Source organism: Brachyhypopomus gauderio, unplaced genomic scaffold, assembly GCF_052324685.1.
Source record: "Brachyhypopomus gauderio isolate BG-103 unplaced genomic scaffold, BGAUD_0.2 sc37, whole genome shotgun sequence".
NCBI classification, from domain to species: Eukaryota; Metazoa; Chordata; class Actinopteri; order Gymnotiformes; family Hypopomidae; genus Brachyhypopomus; species Brachyhypopomus gauderio.
In genome coordinates, this window is record NW_027506867.1 from 391,513 (window position 1) to 414,361 (window position 22,849).

General features: G+C 40.3%; 3 long non-coding RNA genes across 5 annotated transcripts; 1 reads left to right on the forward strand and 2 right to left on the reverse strand.

Moving 5' to 3' along the window:
* Positions 1–27: 27 nt before the first annotated feature.
* LOC143485539 (uncharacterized) lies at positions 28–1,726 on the reverse strand. The gene is made up of 3 exons (XR_013122912.1): positions 1,429–1,726; positions 1,088–1,337; positions 28–982 (listed from the first exon to the last, which is right to left on the reverse strand). It is a non-coding gene; the product is annotated as an uncharacterized LOC143485539 (long non-coding RNA).
* A 5,346-nt stretch (positions 1,727–7,072) lies between these two features.
* Positions 7,073–11,793, reverse strand: LOC143485541 (uncharacterized). Of its 3 annotated transcripts, none has more exons than XR_013122915.1 (3): positions 11,655–11,793; positions 8,837–9,223; positions 7,073–8,755 (listed from the first exon to the last, which is right to left on the reverse strand). It is a non-coding gene; the product is annotated as an uncharacterized LOC143485541 (long non-coding RNA). The 3 variants fall into 3 exon arrangements; XR_013122916.1 differs by having other exon boundaries at positions 7,073–7,949; positions 8,065–9,223; XR_013122914.1 differs by having other exon boundaries at positions 7,073–9,223.
* On the forward strand, positions 11,653–18,802 carry LOC143485540 (uncharacterized). The gene is made up of 2 exons (XR_013122913.1): positions 11,653–12,112; positions 18,196–18,802. It is a non-coding gene; the product is annotated as an uncharacterized LOC143485540 (long non-coding RNA).
* Positions 18,803–22,849: the final 4,047 nt, after the last annotated feature.

Consider the following 22,849-nt stretch of genomic DNA (forward strand, 5'->3'; position numbering starts at 1 on the left):
AAATATCTGTCATTGAAATGTTAACATGTTCTATACAGAATCTTTTTTAAATCAAATGTTCCCTTATTTAACAGTATTTGAGCTTTTCTTAAACAGCACAATGTGTTTTTGATGTAAAGAACCTGGAAATATGAAAAAAGTTTATGAAAAAAATATTTACAGTTACAAATGTAAATGTTACAAATTATTCATATGTAATTAATTATTGTTTGATTAATAAAAAGAGCTTTATTTTAACCCATGACTTAACTAGTGCTTTGTTTTGATAGTTTGACAACAGGCATGCCACTGTAAATAACTGGTTATTGTTTACTGTGTGGGGGAAAAGGAAATTATGCCATCAAACAACTTTTGTTTGATTCTCCTTATTACACGTTCTACGCGTACACCAAGTCGGGCTATGGATTGCGTTTCAGATACCTGGTATGCAGGCATCTGACTTTGCTTTGACAAAAATGGTGGGCAGTAGACTTTGCACTTAACACAATCAGTAATTAGGAAGCCCTTGCCAATCATCACTGCCATTTCTTCTGTGAGCAACTTGGCCAATCCTGATTGTTTGAATAACTCTTTGTCACTGACTGACCCAGCGTAAAGTGAGGAGACAAATGTCACTGCACCGTGTGGGGCGATGCCAACTAGGCCCTTCATGGTGCAGTGAGACTTGTATGCGGAGTACATCTCACTTTGTAGGAGTGGTGATGATGGTGTCTGACACCTGAGCTCAGTGCAGTCCAAGATAACCCGAGTTACAGGGATGGCTGGAGCCTCGTCGGAGGAAGGTGGCCTCAGACGCGCTGGGAAGCCTGTCCGGAAGCGTCTGCCTTGATGTTGGTCATAGGCTTGGTGGGCGTGCGTGGGACGCTCCGGGAGCTAGCTCATCGCGGGAGGGAGGGGTTCCGAGGCCACCGTGGGAGTGCTGGACTGGCCAACGCTCAGGCACAGAACGTCCTGTTCCTGCTTCTTCTTCCTGGCGTTGTACCTGTAACAGAAATGCAACACAGCCTATGAGTAATCAGCCTGTATAGCTCACAGTGTCAATGAGATCAATTTCAAACCAAAAAGACTTAAAGGTGGGTAAACTCACCACTGGGTCAGTGTCCTCTGATTCAGCTCAAAGAGCTGTATTCTGGTCCGGGCCACGAGGCCAGGGCTGCCCAGGACTACGCCCCTGTTGACGCCGTAGTCCCTCATGATGGCAGCCCACCTGTTCACCCTGACGCCGGCGATGGTCTGCCCACCAGGGTGAAGGCGACAAAGCGCCGGGGCAAATGGCCTCGACGAGGCGGCTCACCCTGGGCCACTGAGCAGGCCCGCTGCCTTGTCCGAGGAAGCAGCTGCAGACAGACACAGACCGAAATCAGTGACACGGATACAAGCCAAACTAGAAAAGCCCGAAGGATACTGGATTACTGAATGTTCGCCTACCGCTTCAGACTCTCTGTCCCAGCGACAACAGACGTCTAGGAAAGACTGCTTTTGGACAGTCGGTTTCTGTGACGTGGCGGGCAGACAGCACTGCCTTTGTCGCTCTCTGGCAGTTTGTCCCAGAGTGCAAGGATGCCGTCTACCCTCTGCTGTGTCACAAAAGCCATACATAGGAGATTACATACGTTAAACATACAGATGTTTCCTTACTAAGAGTGGAAGCGAGGTCTTCGCTTCCTGGTCTTGTCAAACTGACCTACAGAAGCTTATTTTAAACATCCTGTATCCTGCAGGCACTTAGAATATGGGAAAGAGCAGACAATCATTTTCACCGACACTCTTGATAATAAGCAATTTGATTAATACTGTGACGGGCAGGGTGAGCGAAATAAAATGGAAGCGATCACGCCAAGTCTCAGGGAAAATGGAAGGTTTAATAGAAAAGTGCGCAAACCAAAAACCCGTGACTTTGATCCGAATTAAGGATATAATAACCAGCGGTCAACTGGTACAAAAGACAAGACATATATAGGCAAACAAACGACCCTCAGGTGAGACGGATCACGGGCTCCGCCCACCCGAGGGACACACACAACGCAACGATACAGGACAGCTGCCGCTGTAGACGGGGGCGACCAGCAGTGGGCCCGCCGTACTGTGACAAATACTACAATGTGAGCAAAATATAACGTGATTAACATAAGAAATTTGGTTAATACTTTAAGGCTAGTCAAATTCTATAAGGATTATAAAAAGCTGTTTGATTAGAATATATGAGCTTTCATTCTTGAGCATTGTGGTTAAAATATACCTTAGCATTCTTTTACAAATAAAATTCTCCAACAATACTACTAGTCATCTTGGAGAGTTATGTTAATAAAGTTGATAAATAATTTTACAGGGGGGAAAAACCCAGAAATTTGTGTTTTCACAGAAGAATAAAATAATAAAAAATCGTATGAGTTTTTAAATGACAAACATTTTTAACAACCAATTTACATTAGCTAAACAGCACTGTGCGCATGCTCACTACGCGGTCAACGTTTGTTGCTTAGTAAGCGATGCTAACTTCCGTCTTGTATCTTCAAATGTTTGATATATGATCTTTTCTTTCAAAACGGCGAAATTTGATTCTTTATTAAACTAATGGTATAAATTAAAAAGTAATCTTATTGTGGTATTTATTATTTCATTTTATTATCAATATATTTTTTTTCAAAGATAAATTTTTTTTTTTTTAAGTAAGAAGAGGTTTTCCCGTAGGTCAGTGGATTGCATGTTGCGCTACGAACCGATTGCCCACTCAGTGGGGGGTTCGTAATCTGACCTTGACGCTGCCGTGTACACGCCGGACCGCCAGGTAAAGTATAAGCGTAATAAGTTACTCCAGTGCCAACGTCGGCAGTTGAAAAAAGCCGTGGTCCAGACCTACTGCAAAACCATCCTTTTATTTTATACTAATTGCTTTCCTTTCAACTTCATGCTTACGCGCTTACACACTCACATCCCTTGCACAAAGGACACTAAATCTTTCACAAATTTACATTTATGCAAAATACACACAGAGCAGCCCAGACCGAGAATCGAACCCAGACCGCCTTGTTGTGAGGCGAAAGTGCTAACCACTACACCACCGTGCCGCCTCCTTCAACTCACCTACTTTTAAAAGTGATGCACTCTGCCGTTACGCGCCTCCGTTACTTCTCGTTCATCGAGCCTGTGCGAGTTCGCCACGTTTACTCTGCTCGTCCGTCACAAACGTTTGCAGTTTGTCAACTTGGCTTTTTCCCCACCATACTGCACAAAGCGGGGTGATACTATCCCGCTCCCATATTCGCACTTGTACTCAATGACAACATTTTAAACCAAACCAAACTCAATAAAGCATTTTCCTTACAACTCTGGGGGGGAGAAAAGCATGAATGAAACCAAAGACATTGCTTATGTAGCGCACGCAGTTTGTTTCAGTATAGGAAAAATACACATTAGATGGCCTGTATTTGCGATCGGTTCAGAACCTGGATCTAAAGCAAAAAAATTTATGCCTCGTCATACATACACAAATACGAAGGTAAGGAAAATTTTATCTCATATTTTAGGTTGGCCCATGAAATAATCTAGTTAGTTAATGCTAGCAAGGATAACTACATTAGTGTTAGCTGCGCTAGTTTGTCCTGTTGACAAGTGGATTCGTATGTTGAAGCTGCAACTTGGCTATTGTTCAATGATCTTAACTTCTAGGCATGCATTGCATTAAAATAACGCTTGATATCTTCACCCTGTTATAATGGTCAGAATTGCTAACACAGCTCAACAGCATGAAAATATTGCTAATGTGTCTACAGTCTACTATCTAGGGTTAGATATGTAGCTGTCTAATGTGCTATCTGTGCAGTTGTTTTAAATGTTATTTTTTATTCAGTGTCGAATAGGGACCGGTGTTCTGTCGAGTTGTGCTGCTTATTAATATTTTACATGGTGAGCATATCTCGATAGGCTGATATCATACATCAAATAATGCTTTCCTTATCAAATCATGCTTTCAGTACAGACCCATATTTTTTTTACATCACTACTAACTCTGTGCGCACTGTATGGACAAGGGAAGCGTGGATTAAAATCTATTATAGCTTCCTTATTAATATTTTACATGGTGAGCATATCTCGATAGGCTGATATCATACATCAAATAATGCTTTCCTTATCAAATCATGCTTTCAGTACAGACCCATATTTTTTTTATATCACTACTAACTCTGTGCGCACTGTATGGACAAGGGAAGTGTGGATTAAAATCTATTATAGCTTCCTTATTAATATTTTACATGGTGAGCATATCTCGATAGGCTGACATCATACATCAAATAATGCTTTCCTTATCAAATCATGCTTTCAGTACAGACCCATATTTTTTTTACATCACTACTAACTCTGTGCGCACTGTATGGACAAGGGAAGCGTGGATTAAAATCTATTATAGATTCCTTATTAATATTTTACATGGTGAGCATATCTCGATAGGCTGATATCATACATCAAATAATGCTTTCCTTATCAAATCATGCTTTCAGTACAGACCCATATTTTTTTATATCACTACTAACTCTGTGTGCACTGTATGGACAAGGGAAGTATGGATTAAAATCTATTATAGCTTCCTTATTAATATTTTACATGGTGAGCATATCTCGATAGGCTGATATCTTACATCAAATAATGCTTTCCTTATCAAATCATGCTTTCAGTACAGACCCATATTTTTTTTTTACATCACTACTAACTGTGCGCACTGTATGGACAAGGGAAGTGTGGATTAAAATCTATTATAGCTTCCTTATTAATATTTTACATGGTGAGCATATCTCGAGAGGCTGATATCATACATCAAATAATGTTTTCCTTATCAAATCATGCTTTCAGTACAGACCCATATTTTTTAGAAAATAGAAAAAGGAAACAAAAACAACGCGGAAGACTGACGCATGAAAAGCAAAACTCACTCGTAGCGAGAGGGTGGAAAAAATAATAAAGGCAACTAAGAGGACGCGGAAAAAACTCGTCGCGTAAAACGGAAATAAGAACACCAGGAGAAGAATCTGGCTACTGGCAAAAATGCCGCAACAAAACAAAACCTTCCCAAAATAAATGAATAACGGATAGGAAGAGAAACAGATGGAGGAAAACTTGAGATTGGCTAGAAAGCAGCGCAGGAGACAGAGACTCGAATAAGTGAAAGAACAAGAGAGAGGGAGAGAGAAAGAATAAGGTGGCGAGACACCTTTAACTTGAGAATGAGACAAGAGAAAGGGCTGAGAACGTACCGGCATAACCAAAACGAATCAGCAATGATCCGTCTCCAAAAGCTTCCTTAAAAAGCCATGGCAACAGGTGAGACGGATCATTGCTGATTGCGTGGATGTAGTCTAGGGCTGACTCGGGTGCCCCTAGTGGAGGTAGATGGTGTGGAATCCGAGCCAGCCCTGACATCGATAGGCTGATATCATACATCAAATAATGCTTTCCTTATCAAATCATGCTTTCAGTACAGACCCATATTTTTTTTACATCACTACTAACTCTGTGCGCACTGTATGGACAAGGGAAGCGTGGATTAAAATCTATTATAGCTTCCTTATTAATATTTTACATGGTGAGCACATCTCGATAGGCTGATATCATACATCAAATAATGCTTTCCTTATCAAATCATGCTTTCAGTACAGACCCATATTTTTTTTATATCAATACTAACTCTGTGCGCACTGTATGGACAAGGGAAGTGTGGATTAAAATCTATTATAGCTTCCTTATTAATATTTTACATGGTGAGCATATCTCGAGAGGCTGATATCATACATCAAATAATGTTTTCCTTATCAAATCATGCTTTCAGTACAGACCCATATTTTTTTTACATCAATACTAACTCTGTGCGCACTGTATGGACAAGGGAAGCGTGGATTAAAATCTATTATAGCTTCCTTATTAATATTTTACATGGTGAGCACATCTCGATAGGCTGATATCATACATCAAATAATGTTTTCCTTATCAAATCATGCTTTCAGTACAGACCCATATTTTTGTTACATCACTACTAACTCTGTGCGCACTGTATGGACAAGGGAAGCGTGGATTAAAATCTATTATAGCTTCCTTATTAATATTTTACATGGTGAGCATATCTCGATAGGCTGATATCATACATCAAATAATGCTTTGCTTATCAAATCATGCTTTCAGTACAGACCCATATTTTTTTTACATCACTACTAACTCTGTGCGCACTGTATGGACAAGGGAAGCGTGGATTAAAATCTATTATAGCTTCCTTATTAATATTTTACATGGTGAGCATATCTCGATAGGCTGATATCATACATCAAATAATGCTTTCCTTATCAAATCATGCTTTCAGTACAGACCCATATTTTTTTTATATCACTACTAACTCTGTGCGCACTGTATGGACAAGGGAAGTATGGATTAAAATCTATTATAGCTTCCTTATTAATATTTTACATGGTGAGCATATCTCGATAGGCTGATATCATACATCAAATAATGCTTTCCTTATCAAATCATGCTTTCAGTACAGACCCATATATTTTTTTTACATCACTACTAACTCTGTGCGCACTGTATGGACAAGGGAAGCGTGGATTAAAATCTATTATAGCTTCCTTATTAATATTTTACATGGTGAGCATATCTCGATAGGCTGATATCTTACATCAAATAATGCTTTCCTTATCAAATCATGCTTTCAGTACATGTGTTTCAGTACATGTGTTTCAGCTTTCAGCCGTGTGTTTATGTTGTCTACGTCTAGTCGTAGACAGGATCTCCGTCGGTGTGGTTGTGTCTGAGTGTGTTCATCAGTCTCACCTGTGGCTCATCTCGTGAACACTCGGCGCTTATGTGGTTTGTCTATTTAATGTGCGTTCGCGCAGTGTCCCGTGCTCGTCTTTGTTAGTCATTTATGTCAGTCTTATACGTTCATGTGTGTAAGCTATACGTGCGCTGTCTGGACTATTTTTGTATTAAATAAAATAACATTTGTGGAAGACCATTGGACTCATGCCTCGTCTGTCTCCCTGCGCCCAGCGTCACACCCATCTTTGTTTTTTTTTTACATCGCTACTAACTCTGTGTGCACTGTATGGACAAGGGAAACATGGATATGCAGTTTATTAGAACTTCTTTATTAGAACTTGTATATAAACCAAGCACAACACTAACTTTTTACAACAGTAACATTTTTTGCACACATATGTAAGACTAGTGTCTTTGTTGTATTCGGCACATTCAACATGTGCCCACCTACTGCAGAAATCACACTGCACCTACCCCCAAAAAAAGCCATTAGGTACATATTAGTACTAATACTACTCCAGTTGTCTAATAATACAAAGTATGCTTATGTTATACATTACCATTTCAATCATGCTCTTGTCTGCATCAGATTCCAGCAAGGAGCACACCACACAGTAATCATCTGCATTCCCTAGAAACAATGATTTTAGTATGGTTTTAAACTGTAGCACTTATTCTCTAGAAATAATCATGTAGTAAAGAGTCTCTGCAGTAGCTTTATGGTACAGGACACAGATTGATAGTTTTGTTACCTTTGAGTCAGATGATGGAATATGGATTTATATGGGTTTTGACTAAAGAAAACTTTATGGCACTGCTTTCATGCAGTGTTTGATACCACTGAACTTTACACTGCAGCAGTGCACAGGCTACTTCAAGTCGTGCCTTGGTAACATCTTGTGGGGATGTCTGGACAGCGCTGATGTTTCTCCTCTGGAGATAATCTTCTGCAAACTGCAAAGTGGCATTTTACATGGTAAGAGTAATATCAGTTACTTATAAATGCCCATCACATTATTTTCAAAAGGTTTACCCTCAACACTAAAATCCCACAACTGCTGGAATCCTGCTGCTTGTTGTGCAGCATTGTTTGTACTGTCCATTTAGGCTCCTGGTCTCCATGTCCTGTCATCCTTAAGAAGTTCCTAATTATTGTTTTAAAAAAATGATAGAAGAACACAGTTTAACATCACACCAGTTCTTTTCAGAAAAAAGCTCCAAAATTAGCACTGTAAAATAGCAATGTTAAAATGTTATTACCGCCAGTTACGTAGCAGCTTGCGCTCGAGTGCACTTTCATTTGCCAGGGGATCGATCAACACAAGGACCTTGTCAGACATGTTGACAATATAAAAGAAATGAGTTCATTCATGTTATTCTTTCGTCATATTATAACATTCTGCTGCATCATAGCACAATTAGAATATCTCTGTACGATTCATGCAAATAATGACTGATGTACACTACCAGTCAAATGTTTGAACACAAAAAAAGGCATTTTAATCTAAAGGATTATGCCTTAATTTGTTTATAAGACAATTTGGGAAGGTTGTTGTATATATTAATTAATTCTCAACATACTTGATTTTAAATGCACCCTTTATTTCAGAACTTTAGTTCTCTACAAGGTCTCTGCATGTGAGAATGTGTTCAGGACTGATGTTAAAGCATCATAGGTGCTGCTTCATGAACAGGACAGTTACTTCAAAGAATCTAATATTTGTTTATTAGAGCATAAATAGAGCACAGCATTCGTTCATTGCTTTAGCATCTTTCCAGTTTTTTTATGTCAAAAATAATAAAAATAAACAAAGTAGGTGTGACCAAACATTTGACTTGTAGTGTAAACAAACCTGCTCTGAAAAATAAGGAAAGGTAAACAAACCACTAAAACCCAGTGAGCCCCAGTGTTTACAGGGCACATCCAGATTTCCTCCAGTGGAAACGTCATCTAAAGAATGTGTTGAATACAAAGTTGTCATTATTGTTACTGATAATCATTACTGCTAGACTGTAAAAGTGATGAAAGTACCTTTTTGAGCCTCTGGAATTGTCCAGAAAACAACGATGTTGCAATAACGCCACAGAGCTGGTGAACAGCTTTCTGTTAAGAACAACTGAAATTTTAATTATGTTGCAAGAAATACCTAACACAGCTACATAAATATAATTGCCACTTACCTGCTGTTTTTCAATGAGTGTGTGCAAGTACGCATCAATAACCTGCATTGTAAAATAAACAACCATTAAAGATTGTTATACTTCCTCTTGTAATACATTTTGACAGTGATTTGGTCTCTTACATCATCAGCCAGCCACTCGGTCCCATGCAGTGTACGGAAAGACGAATCAAACAGTTTATATGGTCCAACAACTGCCTCCACCCGACCACAGTCTTCTGCAGCCCACAACATTCGAACTGAAAGCACAGCATGAATGTCAAAGCATAGATATTTGTTTTTTCTAATCCCTGTACTATTACAGTTACATGGCCAAAAGCATGTGAATACATGAACACCATTCTCATTTGCCCTAGTTTAACGCCAGGGCCTTTCAAACCCAGGGCCATCTATACACAATTCCCTATGCCATTGCATGATGTAGAATTAAGATTTCCCTCCCATACAATGACCATGCCTGGCCAGATCAGTTCATTAGAAGAGGTATGCACATACAGTTGTGATCAAATTTATTCAACCCCCAATGCTGCGAAGGGTTTTATGGAATTCAGTGCACATTTGTAATTGTGTTCATAATGAAATCTTACAAGGACTTGTTAAAGAACTAAATGCAACTAAGATAGCATCAATTTTTTTTGTCATAAAGTATTAAATGGCCTTTTTGTGATTTCTTCATTGACACAATTATTCAACCCCTTTACGACTACCACTCCTAAGAACAGAGGTTCATTCCAGTGTTTTCCATCAGGTATTGAAAACATCTGTGGATGTCAACGAGCAGCAAACAAGCATGATAAGCACCAATTAGGCAGATTTAAAAGGACTGTGATACTCAGCTCCTTCTAGACATCTACTGGTGTGTTTCCAAGCATGGTGAAGGCAAGAGAATGGTCCCAGAAGACAAGAGAAGAGGTTATTGCTCTTCACAAGAATGGCAATGGATATAAAAAGATTGCGAAGTTGTTAAATATTCCAAGAGACACTATCGGAAGTATCATTCGCAAGTTCAAGTTAAAGGGCACAGTGGAAACGTTACCTGGTCGTGGCAGAAAGAAGATCCTGACCGCGACTGCTGTGCGCTACCTGAAGCGTAATGTGGAGAAAAATCCCCGCGTGACTGCTAAGGAACTGAAAAAAGACCTGTCAGATGTGGGCACTGAAGTTTCAGCTCAGACAATAAGGCGCGCACTGCATAACGAAGACCTCCATGCCAGAACGCCCAGACGCACCCCCTTGCTGACTCCAAAGAACAAGAAAAGTCGACTGCAGTATGCCAAAAGTCATGTAGACAAGCCACAAAGGTTTTGGAACAGGTTTTGGAAACTAAATTAGAACTGTTTGGGACAATGGACCAGCGCTATGTTTGGAGAAGGAAGAACCAGGCTTATGAACAAAAGAACACCTTGCCTACTGTGAAGCATGGCGGGGGGTCAATTATGCTTTGGGGCTGTTTTGCTTCTAATGGTACAGGAAAGCTTCAACGTGTGCAGGGTACCATGAATTCCCTTCAGTACCAGGAGATCTTGGAGGAAAATGTGATGGAGTCAGTCACAAACCTGCGGCTTGGGAGACGTTGGACCTTCCAACAGGACAATGATCCGAAGCACACATCCAAGTCCACTAGAGCATGGTTGAACATGAAAGGCTGGAACATTCTAGAGTGGCCATCGCAATCACCAGACTTAAATCCAATTGAGAACCTCTGGTGGGACCTAAAGAAGGCAGTTGCAGTGCGCAAGCCTAAGAATGTGACTGAACTGGAGGCTTTTGCCCATGAAGAATGGGCTAAGATACCCATAGGTCGCTGCAAGACACTTGTGTCAAGCTATGCTTCACGCTTGAAAGCTGTCATAACTGGAAAAGGATGTTGTACTAAGTACTAAAAAATAATGTCACTAGGGGGTTGAATAAAACTGATAATGATGTGAGCACAGTAAAGACATTTGTGGTTATTCCATCATAAATATTATGTTATGTTTGTCTAATTTATAAGTGCCTCTTTGATATAATTGTAAATAAGATGACTGAAATGATCAAAATCAATGTCAAACTGGCCAAAACACTTTATTTCAGTGGGGGTTGAATAAATTTGATCACAACTGTACTTTTGGCAACATAGTGCATCTGACAAACGTCCAACAGGTCTAAATGGCCAACGGGCCAACATGTATAGTTTGAACAGGCCAAATCCCTTTCATGCAAACTATAAACAAGGGTAGGCTGAACAAATGACCAACAGGTCAAACTTGAACACAGAACTCATTAACAACCTCTTTCTTGTATGCTTTCCTGTATGGCTGATGAACCTGGGGGATGCTTCAACAGTCAACAGTGGTAATTGTCACATACACTGTTGACTGGTATACAGAAAGCTGTGAAAGGCAAACTCATCATACTCTAATGATTGTGTAATTGAAAAAATGTCTGTATAAAGACTCATTGAATAATAAGGAATGGATCAAATAAACACTAAACAAGAAACAATATATTCAAGACCTATGTAGGCCTCAATTTACCTCTGTTGTTGCATCACAGACTTGAGTGTGTTTTTTAGGGGCAAAGTGGATAACTGATGGTCTCTGTGGCAGGTAAATGTCTTCAGTTAGTCTTTCCAAATCTCCTCCCATGGTCAAAGAGTTGAGAGACGCTAGAGAGCTAGACGCTACTCACCTACATGGCGATGGTGAAGGTATGTTGATGATCGATGACTAATAGAATGTTATTTTGCAATATTGATCACTATAATAGCGGGCGATCACAGATAGGGTCGCGAATTTCGCGATGGTCCCGTGTAGTTAGTTCGCTAGCTAGCAGCTAGCTAGCATCTGGCTAGCTAGCGTCTACTGATGAACCTGTGTTGATTTCCTGAGGGGTTTATGAAAAATATAAACGATCGATGACTAAATGCAATATCGATCACTATAATAGCGGGCGATCACAGATAGGGTCGCGAATTTCGCGATGGTGTACTGTAGTCCTGTTTGTAGTTCTATGTAGCATCTAGCTAGCTAGCGTCTACTGATGACCCCCATATTGTAGGCCTGAGGAGAGACTCGTGACCGATGACCTACGACCTCAGGAAACATATCGCCCTTTGCGGAAGTTTTGGCCGCTTTTTGACGCCTGAGGTAAACAAACCGGTTTTGCTCAGTAGTTTACTACTACTAGCCCTTACTACTACTACATAGCGGTTATGAACCTATGTTGATTTCCTGAAGGGTTTTATGAAAAGTATAACAGATCGAAGGCTAAATGAATGTTATTTTGCAATATTGCTCACTATAATAGCGGACGATCGCAGATCGGCTCGCGATGTGTTACTAGCTGTCTAGCTAGCCTCCTGGCTAGCTGGCTGGCTAGCTAGAAACTGCTTCTGTGCAAAATTCGTAATTTATTCTTTATAAAATTATTTTTACTTATTTTTTTATTATTTCGTATTTGTCTTTTGCCTATATGCTTGCTTTGTAGATGTGAAAGTATAGTATATAATAATCTAGATGAGTGGATATGGTTTTGGCTATGCTGATTTAGCCTGTAGTTCAGGAGTTTGATGGGAGTTTCGTAGTTTGGTGTACACATTTTTGTACTTGTATACTACTATATATATTACATGTTTCACTATTTTTGTGAAGCAAACCCTTGAGCAAACATATTTCAAGCAACAATATTATTGATCTTTTAGTAAATGTGTAATTTCATATAAAATATGAAAATTTTTGAAAATATGCCTCATATTTCCAGGTTTAGGACCATATTATTTATTTATGCAATACTCTAAGTCAATGTAACCTCATTAGGAAGAGAGCTGAGATTGTTCTGAACATTTTGATATGAGACATGTGGGTAAAATGCTATAATTAAGTATGTTTAGAGACACATTTATGTAACCATGCTTAAACAGCAAAAATGCCCATAGTGTATGTCTGTGTCTCTCTCTGTTCAATAAAAACAAGTTGCTGTGCGCAATTGGCTGCCGCTTCTCGCCGGTGTGTGATTGGTTGTCTGAGAGGTAGCTGTCTTAACAATTGTAAAGCGCCTTGGGTATCGTGAAAAGGCACTATATAAATTGAAACATTCATTCATTTATAAAAAAAATTAGACATACTTCATTCACAAATTCTCTTCCCTGATCAGAGAGTATTCTATTTGGACAACCATGTCTATATAAAATTGAGCAAATATTTCGTCCCACTTCAGCTGTTGATTTTGTCTTTATTGGGAAAGCTTCAACCCATTTGGAAAAGTAATCTGTGGCTGTCAGGATATACTGGAAGCCATCGGCAGTTTTTGGAAGCGGTCCTGTCCAATCAATGCCAATGAGCTCCCAGACAGCAGATACCTATAAATTTAAAACATACATGTTTTATTTTACATTTCAACATTTTTCTTAAAAGCTGTTGTATATTATAGAGATACCACTGGACATTTACTTTTATACACTCCAATGGCTGGGCACCAGTCAAAGGTTTTCCAGTTCGCTGGCACTGATCACATTCCAAGACCATTAAGAAAGTCACTGTTAATATTTATGCAGATTTATCAACAGCTCAAAACACACAAGAACGCACTTCAACACATACCCAGTTGTCAAGATCAATGGTCATGCCAAGCCAGTAAAATCTGGAGCACACTGCAGCTCGAGTTTTCAGGATGCCTGAATGTCCTCCAATCGGAGAGGCGTGAAATTCCTGAAAGCTTTCTTGCCTCTTCTTTGGATTTTATGGCTTTTCTACTTTTAAAGAAAAGCTGTCCTTCTGCATTGAATATTCATTAACATTCATTAAAGTCGTATAATAATTAAAGAGCTACCTTACCAAGACACTGGCTACATTTAAACAAATAAATGCTCACCCTTTTCAGTAAATTTGGAAGCATACCTCCTCAAATGTAATTTTTGGGAGTTATTATACCCAGATGGGTATGATCCCTGAGAGAGGAAGTTGAATACCTCATCCCACCTGTTCTCCATAGCTATATATGGATAGGGAGAGAGAAGAGATGGGATAACTTTTATAATTTTATTTGGATGTAAAATGGTACATTTCATAGTACATCTCTATTATATATAGAGTACTGAGTATAATGTGCTATATATCTTATCTTTTGTTTGTTTTTAAGGCATGGATTACAGTGAAGTAGAGAGCATGGAAAGAAATCTCTTAAATTTTGCGCTGACCATTCTGAACATTCTAGAAAAGTGGAGGCACCACCACGAATTTGCCTCATGAAATCCTGCCTCATGTCATCTTTGCAAAGCCAGTATGTAAAACATTTACATGTTTATAGGTCAAAATGACAATAGAAACAAATGACAAGCCTGTGGGTCTGCGCATGTGCAAAACCGCAAACGAGCACAACTCGATGCTAAGCACAACTCGACAGAACACCGTCTGTCAGGGGAGGTCAGTGTGAGAGCCTGTGCTACAGGTCCATGAAGAAGGAGTCACCACACAGTTTACGAGTAGGGAGGAGGAAGTGTAGGGCTAAAGCAGGGGTTTCATATTTCAGTCCTGTGTCCACAACACTGCACAGTTTAGCATTAAATTATTTTTAATTTTATACAACTGTATTGTTCTAAAATTGGAATAACATTGAGCTGTTGGTATCCTGGAGCTGAGCTTGAAACTCTATGGCAGTGTTTCTCAGTCCTGTTCCTAACTGCTCCACACAGTTTTAAATATTCCACGATTCAACACACTAAGTATTGAATGTACATGATCTAGCTCCAACTGCTTATCAAACAAACGGTTTATTAAGTCACTAGTGAAGTGGATTATGTGTGTTGAGCTATGTGAATTACCACAAGTAGGATTAAGAGACACTGCTCTAGGAATGAATATATTGGCAAAACAGAGTCCCCAGAGTCAGTCCTGTCAACACTATACTTTGCAGTTTTTTTGTGTTCCTCCAATATGACAGTTTTTTACTTAGTTAATGAGCTGAATCTGGTATTATAAATGAGGAAAAGCACTAAAATATGCATGACATGGGGTCTCAGTGACTGGGTTGGAGTCTCTGTTTGTCGTTAAGTTCAGATGTTCACTGTTTTTGACTAACAAAAGTTAAGGGGTTTGTTGACAGGTTAGACCACATATGTCAAAGTCAAGGCCCGCGGGCCAGATCCGGCCCGTGAATTGATTATCTATGGCCCCCTGGATGATATTTAATTACTATTAGAACCGGCCCGCAAGACACAGCCACCCGATGGTGTTTTGCACGCACAAACACTACATTCCCCACAATGCAACGGTAGCCCGCAAAGTCACTGTAGCGCACACAAGCGGCGAGGGTCCGCGCAGCGAAAATGACGTAATCGCAGTGGCTTCACCTGTGCGCTCTGTCGATTCGTGAGGTCGTGCACCTCTCGAATTTTGCAACTTTGCGCGCACCAGCACATTAAACTTAATTAAGTTAAATATTTATACATATATTCGAAATGATTCGTTTTTTATTCACATTATTTAATGGTTGTTTATTTTCAAAACGCCCAATCTTAACGTCTTCACGTTCTCTCATGTTTCGTCCTGGAATTACAAGAGGCTCGTATTTGTTAACGCAATACAAGAGAACTGGGGTGAGTTTCCCAAAACGTTCTTAGCACTAAGTACTTCGTAACCTCGTTCTTATGTACGAGGTTAAGAAGTACTTAGTGCTAAGAACGTTTTGGGAAACTCACTCCTGTTCAGTCAGACAGATATTTGTTGTGAAACGAAGTAGTTACAATTTCAAGCATTTTCAAGTACTTAGCCTAAATTCCAGCACTTTTCAAACCTTTATTACTTTATTCAGTGGCGCAAAAAGGGGGCATGCAGCGTATGCGACGCATAGGGGCGCTGCACTAGAGGGGGTGCCAAATCGATGAGATATAATACTTAATTTGTGTCCATCTTACGTTCGCCACCCCCCCCCCCCCTCCCCCCGTCAACAACTTTCGTTCGTTCCGATAGTATGTTTGCATACACCTCAGAAAGTAAGTAATTGCACCCCTGACTTTATTCATTTAATGTACAGGACATGTTTTCTTTGAAGGAAGTTTGTTTTTATCTGTTTGCTTGCTGAAAAATGTTTTCACTTGAAATTACTGACAGATCCATAAGAAAATATTGCTTTATTCATTTAAGCATTAAATAATATACACTGTGTTAGGTCTTGGTTCAATAGGCTATGTGCAATCATTTCAATATGTTTTAATAAACATTGAACCAGTCCGGCCCTCTGCTTGTAGCAAATTTGGTTTTTTGGCCCTCTGTGTATTTGACTTTGACATCCCTGGGTTAGACAGATATACATGTCTCAGGATTATGTATAACTTGAGCATTATTTTAATGTCAGTGATAGCCTATCCATGTTCTGTATGCAAAATCTATTGTCATAAAATAAGCAAACGGGTCCAGGTTCCATTCTTGGGGTTCTTATGCCATGCACATTTTTTTTCTCCATTTTAAAACACTTTTTTTACTCGGCCCCACCCACATTGATCTTAATTTGCTAAATAGGTCAATCAGGTTTTAGAAAAGGTAAAACACAACGTGTGATATAGGATCCCCAGGACTGGTATACGGAACCCCTGAATTAAACAAAGTCATTACTAATTTTGCTTACCCTCTTACAGATTGGACTTTCTGATTCAACTCCTGTTGTGCTGAGACACGCATGCTGTTCACATGTCGCAGACACTGCCCTATGCAAACGTATAGTGGCTTTGCTTTTTCAAACTGCACATTTTTCTCAGCTCAGTGTGCCAGTTGTTCCCCCTGTGCACAGCTGTACTGAAACTGAACAGTGCTGGCACAAACCTTGGACAATCGTAAGTTTATAATAATCACACTAGATGAATGATCTAATTTAATGCACTTCTTCTTTCGGCTATTCTCTTTCAGGGGTCACCACAGCGGATCAAACTCCTCCATCTGGCCCTGTCCTGAGTGTCCTCCACTGACACCCCAGCCACTCTGATATCCTCTACCACTGCATCCATAAACCTCCTCTTAGGTCAAGAACTCCACTGCTGTCTCTCCCAAACATTTCCATGCCTCCACTGGAATATCATCAGGTCCAACTGCCTTACCACACTTCATTCTCTGAATTGCAGCCCTTACTTCCTCCTTGCTCACCTGAGGCACTTCCTGATTCACAACCTCTACCTCTTCTAACCTTCTTTCCGTTTCATTCTCTTGATTCATCAGCTCCTCAAAATACTCCTTTCACCTTCCCAAGACACTCTCCTCACCAGACAACACATTTCCATCTTTATCCTTTATCATCCTAACCTGCTGCACATCCTGCCCATCACAGTTTCTCTGTCTGGCCAATCTGTACAGATCCTTTTCCCCTTCCTTAGTGTCCAACTTCTCATACAGCTTGCTATATGCCTTCTCTTTAGCTTCTGCCACTGCTCTCTTTGCCTTGCGACACATCTCCTTGTACCTCTGTCTACTTTCTTCATCTCGCTGAAAATCCCAATTCTTTTTAGCCAACCGCTTTCCTCTCAAACTTTCCTGAACTTCCTCATTCCACCACCACGACTCCTTGTCTATCTTCCTCTGTCCTGAGGTCAAGTACCTTCCTAGCCACATCCCTCACTGCATTTGAAGTTTCATCCCAGGTATCCAGAACACCACCACCATTACCCAGTACCTGCCTCACCTCATCCCTGAATTTTACACCACAGTCCTCATCCTTTAACTTCCACCACCTGATCTTAGGTTCCGCTCTCACTCTCTTCCTCTTCTTCACCTCCAACATCATCCTACATATCACCATCCTATGCTGTTTAGCTACGCTCTCCCCGGGTAACACCTTGCAATCACTAACCTCTTTCAGGTTTCGTCTCCTACAGAGGATATAGTCGACCTGTGTGCATCTTCCACCACTCTTATGTTACCCTGTGCATGTAACCCATGTAGCCTATCTGTTGACCTGGTGTGCTAAACCTTAAGCACATTCTCTGCCTTACACTCATTTAGAAATTCTAAAACACACTTTTTGCAAAACATTAAACACAGTTGTTCACATAAGACATTCAAACATTCAAAACTGAAAATCATGTGTTTCTTTTGGAAAACACTGCCACGCAACTGCTACACTCACCTATCAAAATCCATACCCAGTCCTCCTCACACGTTACAACACTTGAGCTATGTATGTTTAAATCAATAGTGGTTTAAATTGATGTCCACACACTCAGTCTGTATTGTCTATCTTTTTGCAGGCTTCTACCCAAGACGATTGCATGCAAGCACCTACAAGCACCTGGGAGATGGTCTGACTTGCCAGTGGATGTACTGATGCCGGGGTTGGATGTGCCATTGCCACAAGAGGACGTGCTGATGCTCCTACCTGAGGCCCAACATCTACACCGAAGGGACTGTGGGAACTAGAACCATAAATGTAGAACCACCTTTTGTCCACAAATACGGACTTGTGCCAACAGGCTGCCCAATGGAGGATGGGTTCCCTTTTCAGTCTTGGTCCTCCCAAGGTTTTCTTCCTAATTTTTTATTTATTTATTTAAACTTTATTTTACCAGGGAAAAATCCCATTAAGAACCTCTTTTTCAAGGGAGCCCTGGCCAAGATGCAACAACAGCAATACAGTTACAGCCAACAAATAAAATTACAAAGTTAATTAAAACAGGTGCATGTGAGGGAGGCTGTCTCTCCCTCACTTCCTAATCCCCACCATCATCGTGGGTTTTTCCTCGCCACTGTTGCCTTTGGCTTGCTCATTATGGATCTGGAGCCATACGATTGTAAAGCTGCTTTGTGACAACATGTGTTGTAAAAAGTGCTATATAAATAAATTTGACTTTATGATCACAGTGTACCCTTCTTCTGATGGCTACTTCCAGCAGGATAACTCGCAATGTTATAATTCATGATTCATCTCAGACAGATTTATTGAACACAACAATGAGTTCCCTGTACTCCAGTGGCCTACATAGTCAGATCTCAATCCAATAGAGCACCTTTGGGATGTGGTGGAACGGGAGATTCGCATCATTGATGTGCAGCCGACAAATCTGCAGCAACTGCGTAGCAATCACATGATGCTATCATGTCAACATGGACCAGACTCTCTGAGGAATGTTTCCAGTACCTTGTTGAATCTATGCCACAAAGGATTAAGGCAGTTCTGAATGCAAAATGGGGTCCAACCTGGTACTAGCTGTAATGGTGGTGAACCCGAGGGTAGAGAAGGATCCATTAGCAGGTGTAAAGATGTTGAATTTTAATATAGAAAAACAATGAACTGAAGTCCCAAAAGGGGACGACCCCAAAGGGTAGACAGGCAGCAGCACAAAAGGGCAAGACAAAAACGGGAGAGTCAAAAACCAGAGAAGACTAAGAGCAGCAGACAAAGGTAACAAAAGGGCCAAACAGGCAGGAGGATCAAAAACACAGAGCAAGGATCAGAAACCAGAACATCAATCAGAGAAATACACAGGATCACAGCTTGGTAAAGACACTCAGAGAGGCAATACTTCGCACTGGCGACTTGTGAACAGAGTCCTTAAGTAGGGTGTGGTGAATAGTAAATTAGAGTCAGGTGTTCTGGTCAATATTCCAGCGATGGCGCCCTCTGGCGGTCACGGGCGTGATTGCCATTCCTGACACTAGCAAGGTGTGCCTAATAACGTGGCCGGTGAGTGTATATACTATACAGTTGTGATCAAATTTATTCAACCCCCACTGAAATAAAGTGTTTTGGCCAGTTTGACATTGATTTTGATCATTTCAGTCATCTTATTTACAATTATATCAAAGAGGCACTTATAAATTAGACAAACATAACATAATATTTATGATGGAATAACCACAAATGTCTTTACTGTGCTCACATCATTATCAGTTTTATTCAACCCCCTAGTGACATTATTTTTTAGTACTTAGTACAACATCCTTTTCCAGTTATGACAGCTTTCAAGCGTGAAGCATAGCTTGACACAAGTGTCTTGCAGCGACCTATGGGTATCTTAGCCCATTCTTCATGGGCAAAAGCCTCCAGTTCAGTCACATTCTTAGGCTTGCGCACTGCAACTGCCTTCTTTAGGTCCCACCAGAGGTTCTCAATTGGATTTAAGTCTGGTGATTGCGATGGCCACTCTAGAATGTTCCAGCCTTTCATGTTCAACCATGCTCTAGTGGACTTGGATGTGTGCTTCGGATCATTGTCCTGTTGGAAGGTCCAACGTCTCCCAAGCCGCAGGTTTGTGACTGACTCCATCACATTTTCCTCCAAGATCTCCTGGTACTGAAGGGAATTCATGGTACCCTGCACACGTTGAAGCTTTCCTGTACCATTAGAAGCAAAACAGCCCCAAAGCATAATTGACCCCCCGCCATGCTTCACAGTAGGCAAGGTGTTCTTTTGTTCATAAGCCTGGTTTTTCCTTCTCCAAACATAGCGCTGGTCCATTGTCCCAAACAGTTCTAATTTAGTTTCCAAAACCTGTTCCAAAACCTTTGTGGCTTGTCCACATGACTTTTGGCATACTGCAGTCGACTTTTCTTGTTCTTTGGAGTCAGCAAGGGGGTGCGTCTGGGCATTCTGGCATGGAGGTCTTCGTTATGCAGTGCGCGCCTTATTGTCTGAGCTGAAACTTCAGTGCCCACATCTGACAGGTCTTTTTTCAGTTCCTTAGCAGTCACGCGGGGATTTTTCTCCACATTACGCTTCAGGTAGCGCACAGCAGTCGCGGTCAGGATCTTCTTTCTGCCACGACCAGGTAACGTTTCCACTGTGCCCTTTAACTTGAACTTGCGAATGATACTTCCGATAGTGTCTCTTGGAATATTTAACAACTTCGCAATCTTTTTATATCCATTGCCATTCTTGTGAAGAGCAATAACCTCTTCTCTTGTCTTCTGGGACCATTCTCTTGCCTTCACCATGCTTGGAAACACACCAGTAGATGTCTAGAAGGAGCTGAGTATCACAGTCCTTTTAAATCTGCCTAATTGGTGCTTATCATGCTTGACTGCTGCTCGTTGACATCCACAGATGTTTTCAATACCTGATGGAAAACACTGGAATGAACCTCTGTTCTTAGGAGTGGTAGTCGTAAAGGGGTTGAATAATTGTGTCAATGAAGAAATCACAAAAAGGCCATTTAATACTTTATGACAAAAAAAATTGATGCTATCTTAGTTGCATTTAGTTCTTTAACAAGTCCTTGTAAGATTTCATTATGAACACAATTACAAATGTGCACTGAATTTCATAAAACCCTTCGCAGCATTGGGGGTTGAATAAATTTGATCACAACTGTATATACTATATTATATAGTGTATATGATTGTGATGGAAATTGTGTTATACTGATTACAAGAGAATTGTGAAGTGTGATTCAGTATGAAATCATGTGCTCATGTGTATGTGTGTATTATGACCTATGTTAAAGGAATGTGCAGAGGTAGAAAACACTCTTATCTGCCTTGACCCGCGGACCCATCAGCTGTTTCTATAAGCTGCTGCTTATGCTAAAACATGAAAACTACTGTCAGGAGAGAATGCACATGTAAGGCAAAAACTGTCTACTGTGCATTCTGCCTTGTGTTCTCAGTGTGCCCAAATGTAGTGTAAACATGTGATAAGAACCCCGCCTACTAAACGGTATAAAGGAGGGGGACGGTTCTCTCTCCTCTCAGCTTCTGTTCTAGACTGAATTTTCATGCTTATTTTGTCTATTAATAAATTTCTCTTTTAACCACGCCTGAGTCCTCGTATATTTCAGAAATTTCCACGACAATGATAATGAATTACATGAATGGTTTATACCTATTATTTTTACATTTTAATTATGACCAAAACTGCTATATTTATTTAAAATATCATGGGTATACATTCAACATAATACTAATGCTACTCCCACCACTAATAATAAAACTACTGTAAATGTTTTGTTAATTTTCCTTAGCTCAAGGACAGTAACGTTTCACTGGGGGCCATCCCGTTATTTACCACTAGGTGGAGTATGGATGCCATGCAGGGCTAAATGATCACTTAATTCTACATATTTTAAATCTATTAAAATCTATTTTAATTATCTAACAATAAAAATGAATTATTGTAATAATTTAACCATCAAGCTAAAAAAAAGTCTAGATCTGGTACCATGGAAATGTCTTCAGAAGGTACAAGGTGTGTGGAGCACAATGCTAATAAATCTTTTTTTCTTTTAAACTTTAGATAATTCTCCAGTGGTCTGTTTCTGTATTCATACAAGTGCTAGAGCCATCATAAGCTCTTTTTTGAGGTTCTAATTTCTGTAATCCATGTTAAATTAACTTATTCTGACAGATGCACATGAAGTCAGAATCACATGCCCACTCAACAGGCAAACAGACCATCTTTAGTACAATTAACAGCCTTTAAAATAACTTGGATGCTGGCTGCAGTCAGCTTCTAGGAATCCTCATGAATTATCATTTGTGTAAGTCAGATCATATGGTGGTCTGAATGCCACCCTCACCACACAGTCCATAAACCACATACAGTGAATTAAGTGTAAATGGAGTTTGTCACCATACTGGACCAGTAAGATAACACAATGCAACATAATGTAAGCATATTTTATTCATTCTGCTTTAACTGGAGACTGGAGTGACTCTGGAGTGTAACTGGAATCTTGGAGGTTAAGCAACAGCTGAGCTGGAAGACAAGAGACAAAAAGGTCATTCACTCACTCAAACACTAGCTTTCACCTTCAGTGCTGTAAACCACCTAATAGGTTTACCTGGTAGGTTCTGCAGATGCATCCTGGTATCCAGGATGTCCTGGAGTCTGTTCATCAGCACAAAGTAACGTAGGAGAAGCTCCTTGGGCCACAGCACCTTCTCATCCTCCATCTGGAGCTGCATCAC